General features: G+C 38.9%; 1 pseudogene; it reads left to right on the top strand.

Annotated features, from left to right (window-relative positions):
- Positions 1–6,125: 6,125 nt before the first annotated feature.
- LOC119512949 lies at positions 6,126–6,409 on the top strand (annotated as a pseudogene).
- The last annotated feature ends 5,126 nt before the right edge of the window (positions 6,410–11,535 follow it).

Raw genomic sequence — 11,535 nt, 5'->3', positions numbered from 1 at the left:
ACACTGAAATATCTTGTTTATATATGTACTAGAGAAGCTCCATGATGTCAGGAAAGTTAGAGGCTCAAACCTCAGATTCCAGGCAGTACCTTTATTGTACAACTTCCTCCAAGAGAAAAGAACAGCATTGTAATGATTTGCTATTTTGATAATGCCAGTAAGTGCAGTGCCCTTCTGGTTACATTATCCACTATTCTCTAGTTGAGTGCTCTCAAACTTTGTCATGCGCATAGCCACCTGGGAATCTTATGAAAAGCAGATTCTGATTCAGATTCTGTAGGTTGGGATGGAGCCTGCAATTCTGCATTTCTAACAAGTTCCCAGGCAGTGTTGATGCTGATGATATAAACATCACATTTTGAATATCAACATTTTATATAAGCCCTCTCCAACCAAGCTACCCAGTGAAATAGCTATGCGGAGATATTGATTTCCCCCAGCCCTTGGAGCAGCTTGGTGAGGGTGGGGACAGCCAGAGCCTTTAGGCCAGTCACTTTACCACTGAAGGCCATACAAATATCACTATTTTCTACTTGGATAGTGATATGGGAAGTACTGCACTACTTGAATTAATTTGTTAATTATCAATCTTCAGTCAAGTATTGGACAACAGAGTATTTTTTTAAGAATCTTTTATTATTAGTAGAAATTGGAAAAAACAAGAGAACTATTCTTGCAATAAATTAGTAGAACTATAGATAGCAATAATCAACTTACACATCACCAAATCAACTCTTATAATATTTAAAGTGAGAAAAGATACTACTAATACATCATTTTATCTTTATCAGAAAAACAGAGGCTATCAATGATGCCAAAATAAGCATAGGAAGGGGGAAGCAAGAAAGTAATCTGCTCAATTGCTTCCTTAGTATAATGCTTTTTTGCAAAAAATAAATCAAAATTTGCAAAACCAATCTAAAATAAAGGTAAGAAATTCTTGGAAACATCTGCACAAATACTTATATATATGTCTTCAATTTAGACAATTTTTTTGTACCACAGATGGTAAGACAAACTCTAACCCTTTTAAACCAGGTAAGGTAATAATTCAAATTGATTTCTTTTCTCATGCACAAACATTTCAACCACTCCTTTAACCCATTCTCTGTCTTTCATTCCCCTACCCCTGTCAACCTGCTGATGGCGAAGCTCTCAGGAGGTAGTCGTTGGATGGGAAAAGAGAAAGAGAACTTTGTAGCCCCAGCTTTACATGGAGAGCAGTCTGAGTGAACTATGGTGTGAGGTTCTGAAGGGTCAGGGCACCACAAGGGTATTCTATGCCCAGAAGGAAGCCACCAGAACAGGAAAGGGGTGAAGAAAATTGAGGTCACCTATTTCACAACTTTGAAAGATTTCACCTATTTCACAAATTTCACCTATTTCACAACTTTGAAAGATTAATTTTGCTTAATGTTGTAGTGGAAAAGGAAGCTTGCCCAATGCTCTCCAGATTAGCAGCCCCCCGTCTTACAGCTTCAAATATAAGGAAGAGGAAGATGGTTGAAAGAAGACAAATGGTCTAGAAATGAAATGGATTGGAGCATCAGGCCTCTACTGATTGCTAATTACTTTATTTACTTCCAGGTATTTTGGATGGATCTAATTGTCACATGCCAGGCATCACAATTCATTATTGGTGCAGAGTTAATGATCCATAATGTAGCTGACATCATCAGCCCATTGTGAAACAAGTGATTCTTATCCTTAGAACACCCACAGCTACAAAATCAATTCTCCCCTTGTGCAATAATAAAGTTCCATCTGGGCATATAGCCACCCAGCCAGAGACTAGAATTCTCAGCCTCCTCTGCAGCTTGCTTTGGCCATGTGACAAAGTTCTTGCCATCAGAATATAAGCAGAAATAGTGCCACTTCTGCATCATTTGCTTAAAAGGAAATTGTCTGCCTTCCATGTCCTCTCCTTCCCTTCCCACATGGCAAAGTACGGATGTGGTGCTTAGTTAGCTTCCACCGTGCACACACTATAAGAAATGGCAGAGCAGAGAGACTAAAGGCACCAGATCCCTGGACAATTTGCAGAACAGAGTCACAGCCTGAACCATTCATCTCAAGACTGTTATATGAGAAAGACAGACTTCTACCTTGCTTATGCACCTTATTTTGGGATCTCTTGCTTATGGCAGCCTTTAACCTATACCTAACAAATCTGTGGCAGGGCCTCCAGGGAGAGGAACTGGATTGCTAGAAACCAGAGCTAAGGAATGCTTTATTCCATATATCCCTTGATATTTTTCAATTTTGGTGCCATGTACACGTATTCCGTAGTCTTTAACTAGTCTTTAAAAATTCACTGAGCAATTAATTAATGACTTGTTGATGCCTTTGTATCCCTATTAAAATAAACAAAACCAATGTTCTCTTGCTGGAGAGTGTTTTTTCATCCTGGCTGAGAAGAAGGACCATTCATTTGTCCCAAGACATTGACATCTTGCCTTCCATCACCAACCTTAGCAGACAATTCAGGCAGAATCTGATAGCAAGAGCAACAATCTTTAAATCATTAAGTATAACTATGACTCTAATAACTAATCCCAACATGAGGTGATAATAGTTTTATGGAAACACAAAGCTTCCTATGCTGTCTTCTACCCTGATAAAGTCAGTCTCAGTGTGTTAGTCACTCCTGCCCTCTCTCTGTTCATTCAACAAACATTTATGATGTACTTTTTCAATCTGGCCCTGTAGTGGGAACTGAGGAGATAAGAATGAGTCATCACAGCCTCAACCCTCTCCGTGTCCATGCCAGCTGCTCAGAAGGAAGCTTAAGGCATGTGATTGCCTTTTTTCCTACAGACTTCATAAGATTTCCAAAACAGTAGAGAACATAAATGAGGGTGAAGAGATATCTTCCTTGCCCCTGAAGTCACATCGTCTACTCAAAACAGCTAAAACTGTCAATTATAAGCCTCCCCAGCACCTTACTTCACACTTACAAAATAAGTGTTAGAAACTGTAGTCAAGGGCAGACTTGAATTCCCCATTTGACATTGACATTCTACTAATAATGATGCCTCCCTAAGGTTAATATTTATAAGGTCCCTATACCAAGTATAAGAGCCATAAAAGCAATACCCTTTGTCAAAGTAATTTTACTCTTGATAATTTAAGTTTAATCCAAACTCATATAGAAGCCATATGTATGGAGCTGTTCAAAGCATTATCTGAGAGTGAGGAAATTTCAGATAAATTATGATTGACAATCAGAAGGACTAAGGGATAAGAATCTTATGGCAATAAGAAAAGAATTATTAAAATGGAAAGTTTTAAAAAGAATAATACAATGTGTATGTGTTTTTATACCAGGGTTTATCAACCTTGGCACTACTGACATTTTTGACTAAGTAACTCTTTTTTTGAGAGGGAGCTGTACATTATAGGATGTTTAGCAGCATCCTCAGCATCTACCCACTGGATGCCAGAAGCAAGCACCCAATCCCAGTTCAAGACAATCAAAAATATCCCCACACATTTCCAACTGTCCCATGGGGGCAACATTATCCCCAGTTGAAAACAACTGGTATATACTCAAAATCACAGCTATATAAAATATGTGCACATTGGGACAAAGCTGGAAGGAAATGCAAAAAAACTGAAAAGACACTTTTAAAAAGGTTATGAAGTTACTGAAACTTTTAAACATTCTCTAATATTTTCAGCAATAAAAACATTAAGCAGTGTTAACGTAAAATTGAGTTTTGTGACGATTCACAAACTCTTCCAAGGAACTTTAATCTTTAAAGATTATTATACATTTTCACTAGGTAGAGATCATTTTAATCTTCCCACTATAATCACATCATCAAAAGGAATTTTATTTAAATTATTTCAAAATCATAAAAAATACATAAAGCAAAAACTGGTACGTGATTCGAATGGGGAAGAAGGACAGAATGAGTCATTAAAACTGGGCATGATTCTGATTCTACAGAATGCTTCTTGGAGCTCATTCAAAGTCAGAATTGCCACTGAATTCAAAGCAAACTTTGCACAAGACAAAATAAATAATTCAGAATCATTTCATCCCTGATATCCATTACTGGATCAGAGTAAAAATTTAATGTATGTTTGGCTTTAAGCAAAAAGTTAATTAAAATATTTTGACAATGCCCAATTTTTAAAAACTGCATTAGGAATTACAGCATCTAACAGTTGCAGAATCCTCTACAGAGTTCTTTCATTTAACAGGTGTAAGCACAAGAAATAGAACCTCAATTATGAACATGTGCTGAGTAATATGGCAAGAGTATAATATGGAACAAAGAGGGTGTAGGCTACTCTAACAAAGTATGGCTGAGAAACAGTAAAACAATTGTCAATTTTCTTATGGTCACTCTGTTCCTTACTCCATTAGCCAGATGATTAAAATCTGTCTTTGAAAGTTACAACAGCATTTTTCTGAAAGACAATTTATATAAGAAGTGGGTGAACCAGTGGAACCTCAGCCTTAGTGGAGAGAGGGGTGTAGACATTTGACTTATACGCTCTCCTGTGTGGGCATTTATTTGAATCCATACAGAGGGACAGGAGTGTGAATCTTGACTTAAAGAGAAATTATGCTGGAGGCTTGGGAGATGTGAAGGCTGAGGAAGAAAGGGAAAGGGAGAAGGTTGCGCCCAGGTGTCTGGAGAGCGAGGCAAGGATGGCACAGCCTCTTACTCTACCTCCATCCCGCACAACCCGCCTGGCCCCTTGCACTCAAGGTCCTTGTGAAAAGAAGTGTTAGCAACAGAAGTTGGAGAAACTTCTTCATGAGACTATGTCAGACTCAGCACATATAGCCCTGTTTTCAGAGCCAACTAATAAAGAACAGGGGGGCTGGGGGAATTGTCTTCATTTTGCTATGAATCAGGGCAGCAAAGCAAATGCAGCAGGTGCTACGTAGGATGGAACAACAGAAAAGCAGAATTTACACGGCCGGTCCCAGCAACAGGGGCCAAGCTCCCCTCTGCCGGATTTGAACCAGGACTTCCACCTGGAGACGGGACCATCAAGGAACATAAGCAGACTTGTTACCAAGACCATGCTTAAGAAACCCACCCACAGCTCTCCAAATAACTGGTGGAGATTTTATGAGGGGAAGTTATTGATATTTTTTTTGGTAGTCTTTTATTGTTAATGTGACTTTTTTGGTTCTCACAGTCTGACAAGGTCTGGCAACATTCTGATTGCATCTGATTTACGAAAAACAAAAAACAAAATAAAGACAACACCAGTTCCCAGTTTTACTTTCCATAGGTGTTCATCACTTTATAAAATAAATATTTTGGTAAAGTTGACTATGAATAAAATGTGATTATAAATAAAATATAATGCTCTTTGCTCATGGGTGGCCATTCTCTAGGTATAATATATGTACACAGTACCCATTAAAAAAATTGTTTCCCAGTGGGGAAAATTTTTTTTCAATAAACTGGGTTTCAAACTTTTGATAATGAAGGGCATTGAGGTGAAAGGTTAGGCTGGAGCAGGCTCGACATTGCCAAGCCAATAGAGGTTTTCCTGTGTTACACATCCCCTACTCTAAAATTACTTTTCCACTGTAAGCCATTGCCATGGTCTCCACATTCACAAGTACCAGATTCTAAATTCATATTTATGAAGCCTACAACATTCAGCTATATTCTTCTCAAGTGCACAAGGATCATTCTCTAGCATAGACCATATGTTAGATCACAAAACAAGTCTTGATAAATTTCATAAGATAGAAATCAACAACAGAAGGAAAACTGGATAATTGCCAAATGTGGAAATTAAATAATACACTGTTAAACAATCAATGGGTTAAAGAAGAAATCACAGGGGACATTAGGAAACATCCTGAGGCAAATGAAAACAAAACCTTAACATACCAGAACTTATGGGATGCAGCAAAGGCAGTGCTGAGAGGAAAATGTATAGCTCTAAATGCTTACATTAAAAAAGAAGAAAGAGGGCAGGGGAGGGTCGCTCTCACAGGGTCAGAAGCCCCGGCAGCAGATACTGCTTCAGGGCTCTAGATGTTGAGGATTTTTCAGCGTTGCCTCCTTTTTGGTGCCATCATCCCCTCCTGTGCCTCCGACTCCCTCACCTCAGACCCTTCCTCACAAATTGCAACCTTGCCAATGGACCTGCCTGGTTTTGGTTATGCAGTCCTTGTGACATTCAGAAGCATTGAGCTTGTGTTCCATCTTTAATTGCTGGTCTTTTTGTTGGATTTTTAGCTGGCTATGGAGTTTAACGTGTCTCCAATGACAAATGAGATATAAAACTGTCACTGTTTGTAGCTTTCTTCCTGGCCACTATCATGGGTGTGAGGTTTACGAAGTCCAAGAAAATAATGCCAGCTGTACTGGTCACAGGTTTAAGCCTCATGATGAGTCTGAGACTTGTCTTATTGCTGCTTTGAGAATCCAGAGGAACTAAGAACTAAATTCATGTCATTACACTGTAGAGGTAGAGCATATTCTATATTTAAAAGATAAGTTTTGGTCAGCAACATGGTGACGTAAACAGCTACTGAGAGCTTCTCTCCAGAGGTTCAGTGAAAAGAAGGACAATTCTGAATTGTTTGGGGCTATGGAGGGGGATAGAGACTGGAGAAAGACCCTGCAAATGCCAAATTGAAGAAAGAGAGGAAATATCAGCTGGTCCTCTCTTCACCCCCTCACTTGGTCTCTGAGGCACAGAATCAGCAGATGGGACCCCTCCCACTAGGGACACAGATTTTAAAATCTCTCACAGCAGTGAAAAATACCCTCACTGTTTGAAGACCCGGTGGACAGGGGAGGACATTTCAAGGCCCAGATAGTGAGGGACAAAGAGACTGAGAAAACATGGACAGAGACTGTGTATCCAGCCTGGGTCTGAAAGCCCTTCCCCCACCCTTGAGGAAAGCAGCAGCCGGTGGCCATTTCCTTGCCTTGGAGACAGCTGAGTGTGGATCACCTGAAGGAGTTCTTTGCCACAGATGGAGCCCCACATCAAGCCAGATTTTGGCTAGCAAAGTGAGGGAAAGGAATCCCACAGTTGCAGCCCTACTGGATCAGATACAGCCTGTGCTCAGAGGCAAAGCAGCCTCTGGGGATGATTAAGTTACCAAACACCACCATCTTCTGGATGGTCTGAAAGTGCAAGGGAAGTATTTAAAAGATGCTTTAGACCCTTTCTTAGGAGCACAGGAGCTGGTCTACACACCCTGTACAAAAACCTGGCCCTGTTTTGGCTGAAAAATAGGGAAGACCCAGCTGTTATAGCAGGGCTCCAAAACAAAAGCAGGTCTTGCCAGCCAGTGGAAAATACAGTACCACTGGAAGCCAGCAGATTTGTATTACCACACACAGTGAACTTGCTGTGGTGCCCAGTGCCTACCTCCCATCCCTGTGGCAGGCTACAGTGGGTACCTGATTTTGGGGGAAGATGCACAGAGCCAATCTACAACTGGCCAGGGAAAGAAACAAAGAAAAGATAGAGATCAAAAACAACCAACAAGAAAACCTTAGGCAAAAGAGAGAAAACCTCCAGAATAAACCAATTAAGAAAACCAGATGCCTGGACAGCAAAAAATCATGAGCCACATCAGGAAATGGGAAGATATGACCCAGTCAAAGGAAGAAACTAACACCTCAACTGAGATTCAGGAGTTGAAACAACTAATTATAAATGTTCAAGAAAATCTTTTAAATCAAATCAACAAGTTGAGAGAGAATATGACAAAAGAGATGAAGGATATAAAGAAGACACTGGATTATCATAAGGAAGAATTCATAAGCTTGAAAAAACAAATGGCAGAGCTTATGGCAATGAAAGGCACAATAGAAGAGATGAAAAACACAATAAAGAAATACAGCAGCAGACTTGGAGAGGCAGAAGAAAGGATTACTGAACTAGAGGACAGAACATCTGAAATCCTACACAGAAAAGAACAGATAGGGTAAAGAATGGAAAAATATGAGCAGGGGCTCAGGGAACTAAATGACATCATGAAGTTCATGAATATATGTATTATAGGTGTCCCAGAAGGAGAAGAGAAGGGAAAAGGGGCAGAAAGAATGATAGAGGAAATAATCAATGAAAATTTCCCAACTCTGATGAAAGACATAAAATTATAGCTCCAAGAAGCATAGCCTTTCCCAAACAGAACTGATCCAAATATATCTACTCCAAGGCACTTTCTAATTAGATTGTCAAATGTCAAAGACAAAGAGAGAATTCTGAAAGCATCAAGAGAAAAGCAATCCATTACATACAAGGGAAGCTCAATAAGACCAAGTGCAGATTTCTCAGTAGAAACAATGGAGGTGAGAAGGCAGCAGTATGATACATTCAAGATACTGAAAGAGAAAAATTGCCAATGAAGAATCCTATATCTGGCAAAACTGTCCTTCAAAAATGAGGGAGAGTTTAAAATATTTAAAGATAAACAGACACTGAGAGAGTTCATGAACAGGAGACCACCTCTACAAGAAATACTAAAGGGAGTGTTACAGACAGATAGGGAAAGACAGGAGAGAGAGGTTTGGAGAAGAGTGTAGAAATGAAGATACCAGGAGATAGAAAGAGGGTAAAGATCAGACATTTGATGCTGAAGGAGTAAGAAAGTTCAACAGGATTGACTATTTAGATCCAGAAATGGATAGCACAATACTGGGTGATGGTAGCACAATTCTGCAAGTACACTGAACAAAGATGACTGTCAATACAGTTGAAAGAGGAAGGGTAGTGGTATGTATGACACCAGAAAAAAGACAGAAGATAAAGATTTGGATAGTATAACTTAGTGAAACCTATAGTGGTCAATGATTGTGATTAAATGTACAAATATAAGAATTTTTTATATGAGGGAGAACCAATGAATGTCAACTTTTCAAGGTGTTGAAAATGGGATAGTATTAGAGAAAAAATACAATCAATGCAAACTAGCACTATAGTTAACAGTAATGTGCAATATGCTTCCATTAACTATAACAAAGGCAATATACCAAAGCTAAATGTCTACAAGAGGGGGATATAAGGGAGGGGTATGGATTCTTGGCATTGGTGTTGTCTGACATTTTGTTGTATTTTATTTTATTTTTTGTTTTTTTAGTCATTATTTTTTTCTCTTTTTCTCTTTTTCTTTTTTCTTCCTTTGCCTCTTCCTTTTTCTTTGTGGAATAAATGGATATGTTCTCATATAGATGGTGGTGAATGCATAACTGTGTGACTATACAGAGAATCATTGTTTATGTAGGAGGGAATGTATAATGTGTGAATAAAACTGCAAAAAATAAACAGAGGGATACAAGTGCTGGAGAAAATGTGGAGAGAAGGATATACCTAATCACTGTTTGTGGGGAAGTAGAATGGTGCAGCCCATCTTGAGGGCAGTGTGGTGGTTCCACAGGAAGCTAAGCATGGGGTTGCCACATGGTCGTGCAACCCTGTTATTTGGTATAAACTTGGAAGAACTAAAAGAGGGACATAAATGGACATTTGTACAGTGGGGTTTATGGTGGCAGTATTCATGATTCACAGTGGATGGAGGTGGCCTAAGGGTACATTGACTGATGAATGGAATGGTGATCTGTGATGTATAAATACAATGGAATATTGAACTCCTACAAGAAGGAATGAAGTTCTCAGGCATGCAACTGTGTGACTGGACATTGATGACAGTATGTTGACTGAAATAAACCAGAAATGAAAAGATACATTATAATGCCTCACTAATATGGACTAATTATAATGCGAAAACTCTGAGAATTAAATCTGAGCGCATAGGTTATCAGGGGGAAGGCTTATTGTAAAAGTTCCTAGATTGTAAACTCTTACAGGAGTTGCATCCATTCCTGAGTTGTAATGGCTGTTTCTAAATTCTGAGATGCTGAGCTGGTTGGTCCCTGGAAGTCTGGGTATCTGTGTGACACCTGAGACTCAGAGCCAGAGTTGGGCAGCCATGAATGTCAGCATTACCCCACACGGCAAATGTTAAAGAGTATGAAAAAGTAATCAGAATTCATTAGAAATATGAATGAAATGGATTTGGTTAGGACCAAGGTAAATCAAACTAAAGGGAAAAGGACAATATTGACAGTATTTTAAAACTTCAACTTCTGTGTGAGACCAAAGGAAGAGATGTTTATTAGGTACAAAATCTATATTTTTTTTGTAGCACATTATATAATTTAACTTTTATGATCAGTTTATTCAAACACTATAATTACACAGAACTTTGAATGGGGAGTGAAATCTGGTTGGTTTGTAGTGGTTAGTGTGAAGCTCTGATACATCCCAGAGTAATTTGGGCAGAGAATAAAAATGTATTTGCAAAGCCCCCTTGAGGGACTGGGGGAAAATGTGGAAATACTAAACTTCCCCACCTGGGGAATTACTGATATTCTAACAAGCACTGGGGTCTATCAATTTAGAAGGCCAAGCCCTCAATCTTGGGGCTTGCCCTTATGAAGTTTGTTACTGCAAAGGAGAGTCTAAGCCTACATAAAATTGTGCCTAAGAGTCAAACCTAGAGAACCTCTCTTGTTGCTCAGATGTGGCCCTCTATCTCTAGCTAAGCCAACCCTGCAGTAAACTCACTGCCCTTCCCCCTAAATGAGACATGACTCCCAGTGTATATATCTTCCTGGCAATGTGGGACATGACTCGCGGGGATGAGCTTGGCCCTGGCATCATGGGATTGAGAAAGCCTTCTTGGACCAAAAGGAGGAAGAGAAATGAAACAAAGTTTCAGTGGCTAAGAGATTTCAAATGGAGTCGAGAGGTCATTCTGGAGGTTATTCTTATGCATTATATAGATTTCCCTTTGTAGTTTTTAGTGTATTGGAATAGCTAGTAGGAAATACCTGAAACTGTTGAACTGCAAACCAGAGCCTCCTTCTTCAAGAAGATTGTATAACTATATAGCTTACACTGTATGACTGTGTGATGGTGAAAACCCTGTGGCTCCCACTCCCTTTATCCAGTATATGGACAGAAGAGTAGAAAAAAAAAGGACAAAAAGTACATGGGTATAGGGAGGGATGGGGGGTATGAGCTGTTTGGGTGTTCTTTTTTACTTTAATTTTTATTCTTTTTCTCTGTATGGTAATGAAAATGTTCAAAATTTGATTGTAGTGATGAACGCACAACTATATAATGGCACAACTGATTATGCACTGTGGATGATTGTATGGTTTGTGAATATATCTCAGTAAAATTGAATTTAGAAAAATGAAAGAAAAGAAAGAAATGTAATTAAGGTGGAAAAATTAGTGATGGCTTTACAACCTATAAATCTGTTTGATTTCCTTAACTGCACATAGCAAAAATAATATTAAGCTAATTTTATATAAAAAAGAAGAAATTCCAAGAGACAGTGCTAAATATCTAGAGATGAATAAAAACAAGAACATAACATATCAAAACTTATGGGATGCAGCAAAGGTGGCGTTGAGGGGGAAATTTATAGCTCTAAATGCATACATTAAAAAGGAAGAAAGGGCTAAAATCAAAGAACTAAAGGAACCACTGAAGAAGCTCGAGAATGATCAGCAAACT

This window comes from Choloepus didactylus, chromosome 17, assembly GCF_015220235.1.
Source record: "Choloepus didactylus isolate mChoDid1 chromosome 17, mChoDid1.pri, whole genome shotgun sequence".
Classification (NCBI taxonomy): domain Eukaryota; kingdom Metazoa; phylum Chordata; class Mammalia; order Pilosa; family Megalonychidae; genus Choloepus; species Choloepus didactylus.
The sequence above is the reverse complement of the archived record's forward strand: the minus strand, read 5'-3'. Positions and strand labels throughout refer to the sequence as shown.